We start from the raw sequence: 11,037 nt of genomic DNA, 5'->3' as shown, positions 1-11,037 counted from the left end.
AGTCCAGTCTTCCTTATCAGGATATCTCCAACCAGCAACCAGAAAAAGCAATCCAGCAAGCAAAATCCAGCGACAGCAAAAGCAGCAAACTTGACAGCAGGAACCAGCAGCAGCAGCAACAACAACAACAGCAACAACAGGAGGGACTAACACAGCAACTTCCACAGGCTTTCATATTTATACACTCTCAAGAGTCTCCAGAACTCCAAACACAAGCTATGTACAACTGGCAAAAACCATGTTCCTCCCAGAGCATGAGACAAATCATAGTGCCTATGGGCGATCTGAAGTTAGCCCCATACCCCATACCTGGGATTAAAACACATAACATACCTGGGTATCTTAGTTAGAGTTTTACTGCTGTGTAGAGAAACCATGACCAAGGCAAATCTTATAAGGATGACACTTAATTGGGGCTGGCTCAGTTCATTATCATCAAGGCAGGAGAATGGCAGGCAGACATGGGGCTGGAGGAACTGAGAGTCCCACCTCTTCTTCCAAAGGCAGCGAGCAGAAGACTGACTTCCAGGCAGCTAGGACGAGGATATTAAAGCCACATCCAAAGTGACACACTACCTACTCCAACAAAGCTATACCCCTTAGTAGTGCCATCTCCCTGGGCCAAGCATATACAAACCATCATAGTGGGTTTTTAAAGAAATCAAAATTCTCACTACACCAGCCCATATGACTAGATGCAATTTAACAAGAAACAAGTGTGTGCGCTGGCAGCTCGGCCTGGGGGTTGGGGGTGATGAGGAATCCTGCACTTCAGGTGAAGGAGGTCCTAACATCTGGTGGGAATTAATTGACCCTCACTTGGATAACATCACTGTGGGGGGAGGGGACTCGCCTGTTTTAGGTCTTAATAGAAACAAGAGGAAAAATGGTAAAAATACCCAAACCCATGGTCAAAGGCTGCCATGGAGACAGACTCCTAGGGTCCTCAACTTTCTGACCAGTCTGCCTGAGTGGTCACTCCTCTTCAGGTTCACATGTTCAACATGTTCTGGTGGAGAATCTTCGGGAGCCTGACTACCCCAGAGCTTCTATCTTACTCCTTCTTGCCTTTTGCTAATAGGCCATCAGCTTTTGATTGGCAGGTGATGCTTCTACTCATTATACTGAGATTATCCCTACAAGTGCTGAGCTCTTAATGCTCCATTGGAGAGTTCAGTATAGAAATGTAATTCATAGATACTTTCAAAACATAGTGCCTAGGGTTCTCATCTCAGTCACTGGATCTGAAAACCACTTAAAGTGTCTCTACCGGTTATATTTGTAGATCATGTATTATGATTAGCAAATCCATTCACCTATTATATTATACAATAAATATTTTTGTATTCTGTCTGTATATATCATATATATGTATTTTTTTTACTTATTCTTCTCTCATATATTACATTCTGACTGCATTTTCACTATATATATTTATAATGAAATGGCTATGAAGAACCAATGAGGCCATACGTGGAGTAATCAAGAATTTTCAGAGAGGCTTCACTGAGAGGTTGATGGGGATGTCGGATGTAGGAATGGGATAGAAAGGCTGCTGGCTGTCTGCAGGACTGTGGACTGTACCCTGAGGTTTGAGCCCATGGTAGAAGCTGCAGGAGAGAAGGATAAGACCAGGTCCAGGTAGAACAATGAATATATGGACTCTTCAGGTGAGCCAGATCATTTGTTGGGAACAAGCCAAGCTGAAGCTCCTAGGATTGCATCGAATTCTCTGTATGCTAGTCTCTGATAATTCTTGATCGCCTGATAACGTACATACAGACCGAGTTATCAGACATCAGATGGCAGACGTCATCTCCATCATGTTGCTAAGTGCCTTCTTCATTATGGAGTGTAGGTACAATTCACACCGTTCCTTCAGTCTAATGTGTCTGGTAATTTCTTGGGCCTGGCTTTTCTGACCTTGTTGTAATAAGTCCATGTGCTTCTACAGCCTCGACTTACTTCGTTACACATTTATAGTGGCACTCTTGCTACTTTTAGGAGTACACCATCACTCTGTGCTTTGTGGATGGTTCTGTGTTAGTCAGTCAGGTGCAGATTGTCCTCCCTCCTCAAAATGCAGGTGCACACACTCTTTGCACAATAGAGTCTCTTGGTGCAAATCACAGTCTGGGAAAGCACTGTTCTGTACTGGATGAAGAAGTCACTGACTTAGAGCAGTGTGGAGATAAACCTGATGGGGGAGGAAGTGGGACGGAGAGCAAGGTGGCACAGGCTCCGGGTACTGGAAGAGTCCTGATGCCCTGTGCACTGCATATGATCTGACGTGGTTCCTGATATCCTGAGGAGACAATACAAAGGACCCAAGGTCATCGTGGTGGCTGCTTTTCCATCTTCACAGAAATCTCAATGAGAGATTAGACCCTCTCCTACAGACGCCTGGACAAGCTTCTGAACAGGCAAGTCAGATTCTGCTTCAGAGCAGAGGTTGCACCCCAATTTGCCCTTAAATATATAAACATACCCTAATTAGCTAAAACAAGCTATATATAAGTTCGTGTAATAAACAAAGAAGTTAGAAATGCACACTGATGCTGGTCTCTGGAGTCTGAATCCTGCTGGGCACTGTCTTGGACTCCCACTTCCGGTCTCTGTTTCCACAGCTGGTGCCTGATCAGGAGACCCCTAACGTTTTGCTAGCCGGGAAGTGGACCTCTTCAAACGTTATGAGCAACCCCAGCTCTCAGAGCTGAGAGTAGAAAAAGGAATCTCGGAGAGAAGACAACTTTCTAAGAGATTTTCTGACAGGCGATTAAACAAGTTTTATGACAGAGTCTCGGACCTTTGCCCTTGGCTGATACCTGTGCAGGTGTTACCACCCCTCCCAACTGCCACCCAGATAATGGCTTCGGAAACTGAGTTGGCAGAAGGGAAAGGAGATGACTCAGGTGAGGTGGCCTTCTGTAAACAAAAGCAAGGCTTCAGAACAGTCTCGCCCTTTGCCTACTGTCAGGCTTTGGGAAAGCCTCCAGCTGTGTCTATAAATAACGATGGGAACATCTGCTATATCTGCACATGAGCAGACATTGATGGCACCTCAGCTCAGCCAGGACGCTTTACCCCTTCTACTGGATGAGTTTGAAGACAAAAGTGACTGCAAATCACCTTCTCCGCTTTGCAGAAGTCTGGATTGTACATAGCCCAGAAAAGATGAAAAGATGGGAACCTTACCTATTTCTAGGTCACACCATCACAACAGATATTAAACTTCCAAAGCTTCAATTCACCTTCTCCATACCTACTACTCTAGCATTCACACAAACCTTTTGGGGAAATTTGGCCATAGAAGGGAGGGTTTAAGTTTACACAGACGTATAAATAACTTAGGCCTTGATCTCAGGTAGATCAAGCAGGGGACAGGGAAGAAGCACTGTCTTAACATAATATTTGTTTAGATTGCTTTAATTGCTTTGAGTTGTTTTAATTATCAAAATGCATGTGGTTATTAGTTTGATGGTTATATTAAAATTCCTCTGAGCGAGAGGTTAAGCTATACCTTTAATGATTTCTGGTTATTGGAGCAAGGACATGCTATTTTGGGAAAGGGGCTCTTTATTTGTGTTGACAGGAAAGGAGAAAAGGTTTTGGATCCCTTCCAGAGTGATATGGATCAAATGAAGCAGTTGGCTAAAGAAGAGAAAAATTCGAGAAAACCAAACAGGACAGATAACTTGATCTGCTGATTCCTCAACACGGGAACAGCTCAGGCGTAAAAATGTCTCTAGCCAAAACTTTACCTAAAATTAGACAATAAGTTTTGTTGGTTATGAAATCCTTAAGATGCTTTGTGCCCTCCTTCATATGGAGTTAATGAAGATTTATTACAATTGATTATTGATCAAATTAATTCATAAAAAGATAGTTGTCTTTCATCTGCTCAAACAAGGAACAAAATTTTATCCTTAACTGATCTGTGCACTTTGCACAATCCATACACATATCCTAATAGCATTAAAATTTAGAGCTTTGAGGCAGAAATGGGCGGGTGGAAGAGAACCCACATAGAGGTAAAGGGGAGGGGGAAGAAGGAGGTAGGGTGGGACTTGTGAAGGGATAACCAGGAAGGGGGATATCATTTGAAATGTAAACAAGTAAAATTATTAATAAAAATAATATGACCTTCTTCCAGAGGTCCTGAGTTCAATTTCCTGCAACCACATGGTTGCTCACAACCATCTGTAATGGGATCTGATGCCCTCTTCTGGTGTGTCTGGGGACAGCTGCGGTGCACTTATATATATATTAAATAAATAAGTGAATCTTTAAAAAAAAAAAAACTGCTTAGAATAATTAGGTAACACAAGTTAAGGGCCAGATAGTAAACCATGGTTATGTTAGACTGATTTAATAAGAGCATGTTTTCTATTTACTCAAACAAAAATGACTAAGAGTAGTTAAAGTTTAACAGTTTAAATATACACCAGAAATCCACAGAATTTGACATTTAACGTTATTTCATTATTAAGGATCATCTCACAACAAGACATGTCTGCTCCGGACAGCTTCCCACTTCACAGTTCAAAGAAGACATTGAGCATCTTTACCTCCAGGCAAGTTGATTATCTTGAGAAGGTAGCCACTGGGAAGAAATTGCCTATACCATCTGCAGACAAAATAGTGTCCAAAAAGGACAAACAAATGTGGTATATAGTCAACTTCTAAGATCTGCCAAGACAGAATAAGATCGTCCTGCATAGTTCCTGCTTCATTTCAATGTCTATCTCGTGGTTCTAGGCCAGAAGGCTGAAAACAGATGCTCCAATGTTATAAGAAATTTGGGGCTGTTCAGGTAATCGGCTGTTCCTATAATTTAAGTTTTAGAAGCTATGTTTGTGCTTCCTATATACACAGGTAATATTTAATTGGTTCCCAGATTTCTGATGGGTTTGAAGACAAGTGTTCCTTTGTGTCTCTGTGTGAGTTTGTGTGTATATGTGTATCTGTGTGTTTGTGACTGTGTGTCTGTGTCTATGTATGTGTTTATGTCTCTCTCTCTCTCTCTCTCTCTGTGTGTGTGTGTGTGTGTGTGTGTGTGTTGAGGGTGGTTGTTTCTATGTGTATGGGAAGGGGGTCTGTGTGTGTCTTTGTGTATATGTGTGTATCTGTTGGAGTCTGCTGAAGTTTCTCTCTTGAGCCTTCAGGGCCTGGAAATTTATAAGGTTCATGTTCACATGCCCAGGGCATGTGTGAATGTATTTGACTATGAGGTATGTCTTGACAATGAAATAGGTCCAGAAATGTCAGAATAACATCATCCTATCCCAGTCTCCCGGAGTACCTGCCCTTGTATAGACTTATTTCTAACCTTTACAGATCCCCCGAGACTCTTTAATTCCTTGTGACACAATCAGTCTCCTTCAGCTTTCATATTATTAATTTATTTTTGTCCTTAAATCACCTCTAGGCCCTCTATTAAAAACATGCTTTTTTTTGAACAACTTTATTTTAAAAAACAAAGATAAATGTACAAATTTTAAGCGTTTTTGCATAAAAGTATACAAATACATTTTTGTCTGTACTTAGTTATTTTTTAAAGGTTTGATAGTGTGCATTAAGATCTTACTAGTTACAATGAGCATAAACTACATGTAAAACAGGATGTAACCTGGAATTAGTCAAAGTTTTCTTGGTGTGTAAGGAGTAAACATAATGGTTTTTTTCTTTTCTTTTTTTTTCTTGAACTTCACACAGTCTGTGAGTTGTTTCTGGGGTTTTCAGAGCTTTCTCGGGTTAGTATCCAATTATCAGTGACTGCATATTACGTCTGTTCTTTTGTGACTGGGTTATCTCACTCAGGATGATATTCTCTAGATGCATCCATTTTCTTAAGAATTTCATAAAGTCATTGTTTCTGATAGCTGAGTAGTACTCCATTGTGTAAATGTACCACAATTTTTGTATCCATTCATCTACTGAAGGACATCTGGGTCCAAAAACATGCTCTTGTACTTTATGCAAGAGAGAGAGGGGGGGGAGGGAGGGAGGGAGAGAGAGGGAGAGGGAGAGGGAGAGGGAGGGAGAGGGAGAGGGAGAGGGAGAGAGAGAGAGAGAGAGAGAGAGAGAGAGAGAGAGAGAGAAGTTATTAACAGGGCTCATAGAGGGAAGAACTTTGCCTGCCTGGTACTTCCACTAGGCCTGAAGGCATCATTCAACTCCCTCTGAACACACCACTGTGAGGTTTCCATGGCATTTCTGTTGATGCATTGGACATTGCCAAAGGGGTTTTAAGACTTTGAGTAACTACTTTGTGGTTGAAAAGCTTAATTATTAAATATTTATAAATAGTCTGGTTAATTCACAAATAATATGAATTAGTCATCCAACCTGACTTCAAGTATGAAAGTGTTTCTTTCACTGGAAAAAGGATCCTTATGTTAATTTATGTCAATCACTCACTGATCTCTACTCCTGACAACCACTTGACTGTTTTCTGATGGAAGAGTTTGGAAATGGTAAGTGATTTAGAAATACCAGGGCCCTAGCTTTTCTGTCATGAAAAAGAAATAACTGGTGACTCATTCTGTAACTAATAGACTAATTAATAGTCTTGGAGATTCAAGTGCCATCTTTGACAAGGGGCGTCACTCCATGTGTGAATATGGGTTCCATGTCCCGTGCAAGTCGTCTCGCCCGCAAGAACGACGCGGCACACACAGGATCCTTCTGTAGCAAGCTTTAGTAACTCTTGAGAGGGAGAGCCAAAGCTATACAAAGCGGAGACACTGAGTGCACCAAACCCTCCCCTTATATAGGGGTTTTGTCTCGCCTCGGACTCGGACGTGGCGCCTCCTGATGGGCTAGGGCCAAATCATGCAATGTGATGTCAGAAGCGAGCACCCGGGTCTAGGAGCGTGGCTAGGCTTTAGGCGGGCATGCTCTGGTTATTTACCGTTGTTCCTTAACGGAAACCAGCGCCATCTTGCAATAGCATGTGGGGCGGCGCCCCACATCTCCCCCTTTATTATTTATTACAAGGCCAGCCGGACACCCAAAAAACGGAGGGTGGAGATAGAGGCCATTCTCCTCGAATGATCATGGCGCACAATTAGTTGCGTGCGGTCAAGACTATGTACAAGCACCCCGTCAGGGTTGTTGACGTTACCCTAACAGGGCCCTGACCGGTCTCTCTGCTGTTTTGTGAGGGAGGGACACTGGGGCAGGCAACCCTCTGCAAGAAGGCTTGTCTCCCAGAGAAGGCGGGGGCGACTTCTCTGTGCGATGCCCTTTGCTCTACAACCCTCTTGGGCTGCTCAAGCCTGACACTCATCCTCGTGCAGTGTGTCTAAGGACACAGAGGGTGCAAGAGCTATCAGGCCGGCGACCGGCTGCCTACTGTTTCAGAGCCGCGAGCCAAACGCCTGCCGAAGCTCCCTGTTCTAGGGCGACAAGCGCCTGAGTCATCATCATCTTATCTCTTTTTGTTTGATTGTAAAATTTGCAAAGCAACCAAAGAATAAACACAAGTCCAAGGCTAAACAAAACCCCGAACAAACCCACCCCCACCCATTCCTTAAAGTAGGACAGCGCAGATGAAATCCAGGGGACGAATCCTTCGGTCAGCGATAAATCAAGGCGTGTGGAGTTAATCTGCAGGATGGCCGTGCGAAGTTCTCTCAGGGTCTGGTCAAACTCCACCGACCAGTTCTGCAAAATGTGCTGAGACAAAGCCTTAGAAAGATTAGCAGCTTTAGTAAATTTTTCATATTGGACCGAGGTCACACACAGTCCGGGCAGGCGGTTTTCACACCCCAGTTGAGCAATCTGCCACAGTACATCTATCTGTTCTTGCACCAGATCTATACGCTGGTTGACTATCAGTAGTCCTCCTTGGATTTGGGTATAAGCCAAATGCCCAGCCTCCATGGCTGTAGTTACAGTGGAGGAAAGTTCATTAATGGTGGCTGCGGCTTGTACTGTGCCGGACAACGCCAGGGCAGAAGCAGTTACAGAGGCAGCCACGGCTGTGGCAGCAATGATGCCCACAATCAGGGCTGAAATTCCAAAGTCTCTTTACCATTAAGGCTAACCACATTTCCTGTGTTATCTGACAAGAGCGGGGACAGGGAAAAATATGGGCCGACCTCGCCTACCATGCGCGACTGGCACCCCGACCAGGGTAAGATATGGCGCATGTCTTTTTTTGCTCGGCAAAACGGGGCTAACTTTGGCTGCTTTAAGTTTTCTGAATAGCTTGAGCGGGGCCAGGTTCCAGTAAGCTCTGTATAGAAGATCTGGCCCCAATGGGTCTTATTATCCCAACCATTAACAATATTAGACACAGACTGAACATGCAGCCCCAGGCACCCAGGGGTTGTTGAATTAAGGACAAAACATAAGCTCCCAGGGAGATAATGAGTTCTATTGTCTATGACCCTTTCTATCTGTGAATCCCAGGGAAGAAAGGGCAAACCTAGTTCTCTATCCGTAGTAAAGAACCGAGGGAAAATTTGGGCATTATACATCACCGGCATGGGAAAAGGGAAAGTTGACATTATCCCCCATCGATACTCATGAGCAGACATTCCCGCCAGCGTTGTCATCAGCAGAAGCCGGAGGACAGTCATCTTCCTGGGTGATTGTGCGTGTTAATCACTCTGGGACCCAGAGTGGATTTTTTTCAGTCTGTGGGAAAACACAAACAGCTCCCCTGGATCTTATAAGGATAGGATCCGGGCCTCTCCATTTGTTAGATAGGACATCTTTCCATTTTACCATTTCTTTTGGCCTTTTTGGCTCGGAGCAGTGCCTGTCAGCAGCACTCCGGCCCTCATCATCCAAATTTAGAAAATTCAATGTAAAGAGAGCCATAGAGAGCGCCACTCTCGGGCCATGGGGTAAATCATCCATAATACCCCCCTTTTGTTTAATTAAGTAGGACTTAAGGGTTTTATGGGCTGCTGTTAATTTTTCAGAGGTAAGAGGCCACTGGGGAACCCACACCGGATCCTCTGTATTCCACGGAATGGGTCGTGTTGCCCCAGTGGCACCTAGGAAAAACCCAGACCTGTTTTATCAGTGTGTGCCCGTGGAGAAACGGGGCATGGGTCTCCTTGTTCATATTTTCCTAAACCAGATCCCTCTTGATATCCATGTTTTTCCATCATGTCTCTCACATGGGGCGAATACTCATTTGTAAGAGTTAGCCCTAAGTCAGTCATAACATCTCGACCCCAGAGGTTAACTGGCAATGGCAACACATATGGGGTAAATGTCCCCGTTTCTCCTTCAGCTGTTTTCCAGACCAGGGCTTCAGTGCTCATGTCTGGACTGGATTAATACCCTAGCCCTTGAAGGGAATGAGATGACTTAGTGAGGGGCCATCTTTTTGGCCACCAATGGGAAGAAATGATGCTCTTGTCTGCCCCTGTATCTAAAATGCCCTCGAAGCTTTTGCCACAAATGGTTAATGTCAGGCGTGGGCGAGTTCCTAAGGTTAATGTTAAGTAGGCTGAGTCTGTCCCAGAGGACCCCATCTGGTTTTTACTCTTTTGTATAGGTTCTCCGGGGGCGGGGAGCAGTAAAACTTGGGCTATACGGTCCCCCTTTTGTACAGAAAACACCCCCTGGGGGCTTGCACACAAAATTTGGATCTCAGGGACATGTTGATTATCAATAATTCCTGGGTAAACAATTAGTCCGCGGGCAGTAAGTGCACCACGGCCAATAATCAGGCCCACCGTATCTTTGGGCAAAGGGGGGTGTAGTGGTTGTGCAGGGACTAGGCACACCCCCATCTGAGGCATTAATAAGATTGAGGAGGCGGCACGCAAGTCCATTCTTGAGTGTCCGGCTGCGGGCTCCCCTTGGATAGAGATTGGGTCTTGACAAACGGAGTTCCGTATTTTTGCGGGCCCCGGAACCGGGGGCCCACTGGCCCGTTTTTTGGCTCCTCATTGGCTGAGTTTTGAAGGGGTGGTAAGAGGTTGCCCCTCAAATCTCTGACCGATCTACATGGATTGGCCGTATGATAACCCTTTTGACATCTGGAGCACAATGTAGGAGCCTTACGTTCTTTCTTTGGCTCTTGACAGTCTCTTGCCAGATGTCCAGGCCTTTTGCAATTAAAGCAAGTGCGTTCTCGCCCAGTAGGGGGAGGCCGCCTCTGCGCCTGTAGGATGGCGGCAGCAAGTCCTGTATTACTCAAAGGGCTGCCAATGTCTCTACAGATTCTAAGCCAATCTTGTAGGCCCTTATTTTTTTTAGGGGCTATGGCATTTTTGCATTCTTGGGAGGCTTGTTCATAAATTAACTGTTCTAGAAAAGGACCCACGGCATCAGGGTCTCCAAAAATTTTGCCTGCGGCATCCATCATTCGTGCCACATAGTCCGAAAAAGGTTCTTGGGGGCCTTGGAGAATTTTTGTGAGCTGGTTGCCTCCTTCCCCTTTCTTATTTAACGCCTTCCACGCCCTGATGGCCGTACCAGACACCTGGGCGTAGGCTCCCCATGGATAATTTGCCTGATCTGCCGAAAAGCGGCCCTGCCCGGTAAGAAGGTCAAAGCTCCAATCCCTTTGTTCAGCTGTAAGCGCAGAAGCATTAGCCCGAGCCTGACTTTGCGCTGCCTCATGCCACAATGCCTTCCATTCCATATACTGACCCATACTAGGGAGGGCAGCCTTAGCGATGGTTTGCCAATCAGCGGGTGTTAAGGCATTTAATGCCAGTCGCTCCAACTGCATGATTGTGAAATTGGCATTGGGACCATATTCCCTTACTGATTTTGCAAGCTCTTTTAATTGGTTAAATTCAACAGGGGCATAAACTCTGGCATCGTCAGGACTCTCAAAAACCGGGAAAGCAAGGCTGAGCTGATGGCGGACTTTGTCTGTAAGGGCGGGTCTCGTAGGGCGGCGGAGCCGGCGGGGCCGTAGGGGCCACCGAGGCTGGCCGGGGGGAAGCCTTTACTTGAGCTCGTGGTTCAGGCCCTGAACGCGGCGCCCGGTTGGTCGCAGGTTCCTGTGCCACCGCTCATCAGGGTGATATCTTTCTCCTTCATATCGTGCAGCTTCTT

The sequence above is a fragment of the Micromys minutus genome (genome assembly GCF_963924665.1).
Source record: "Micromys minutus genome assembly, chromosome: 24".
Taxonomy (NCBI): domain Eukaryota; kingdom Metazoa; phylum Chordata; class Mammalia; order Rodentia; family Muridae; genus Micromys; species Micromys minutus.
The sequence above is the reverse complement of the archived record's forward strand: the minus strand, read 5'-3'. Positions refer to the sequence as shown.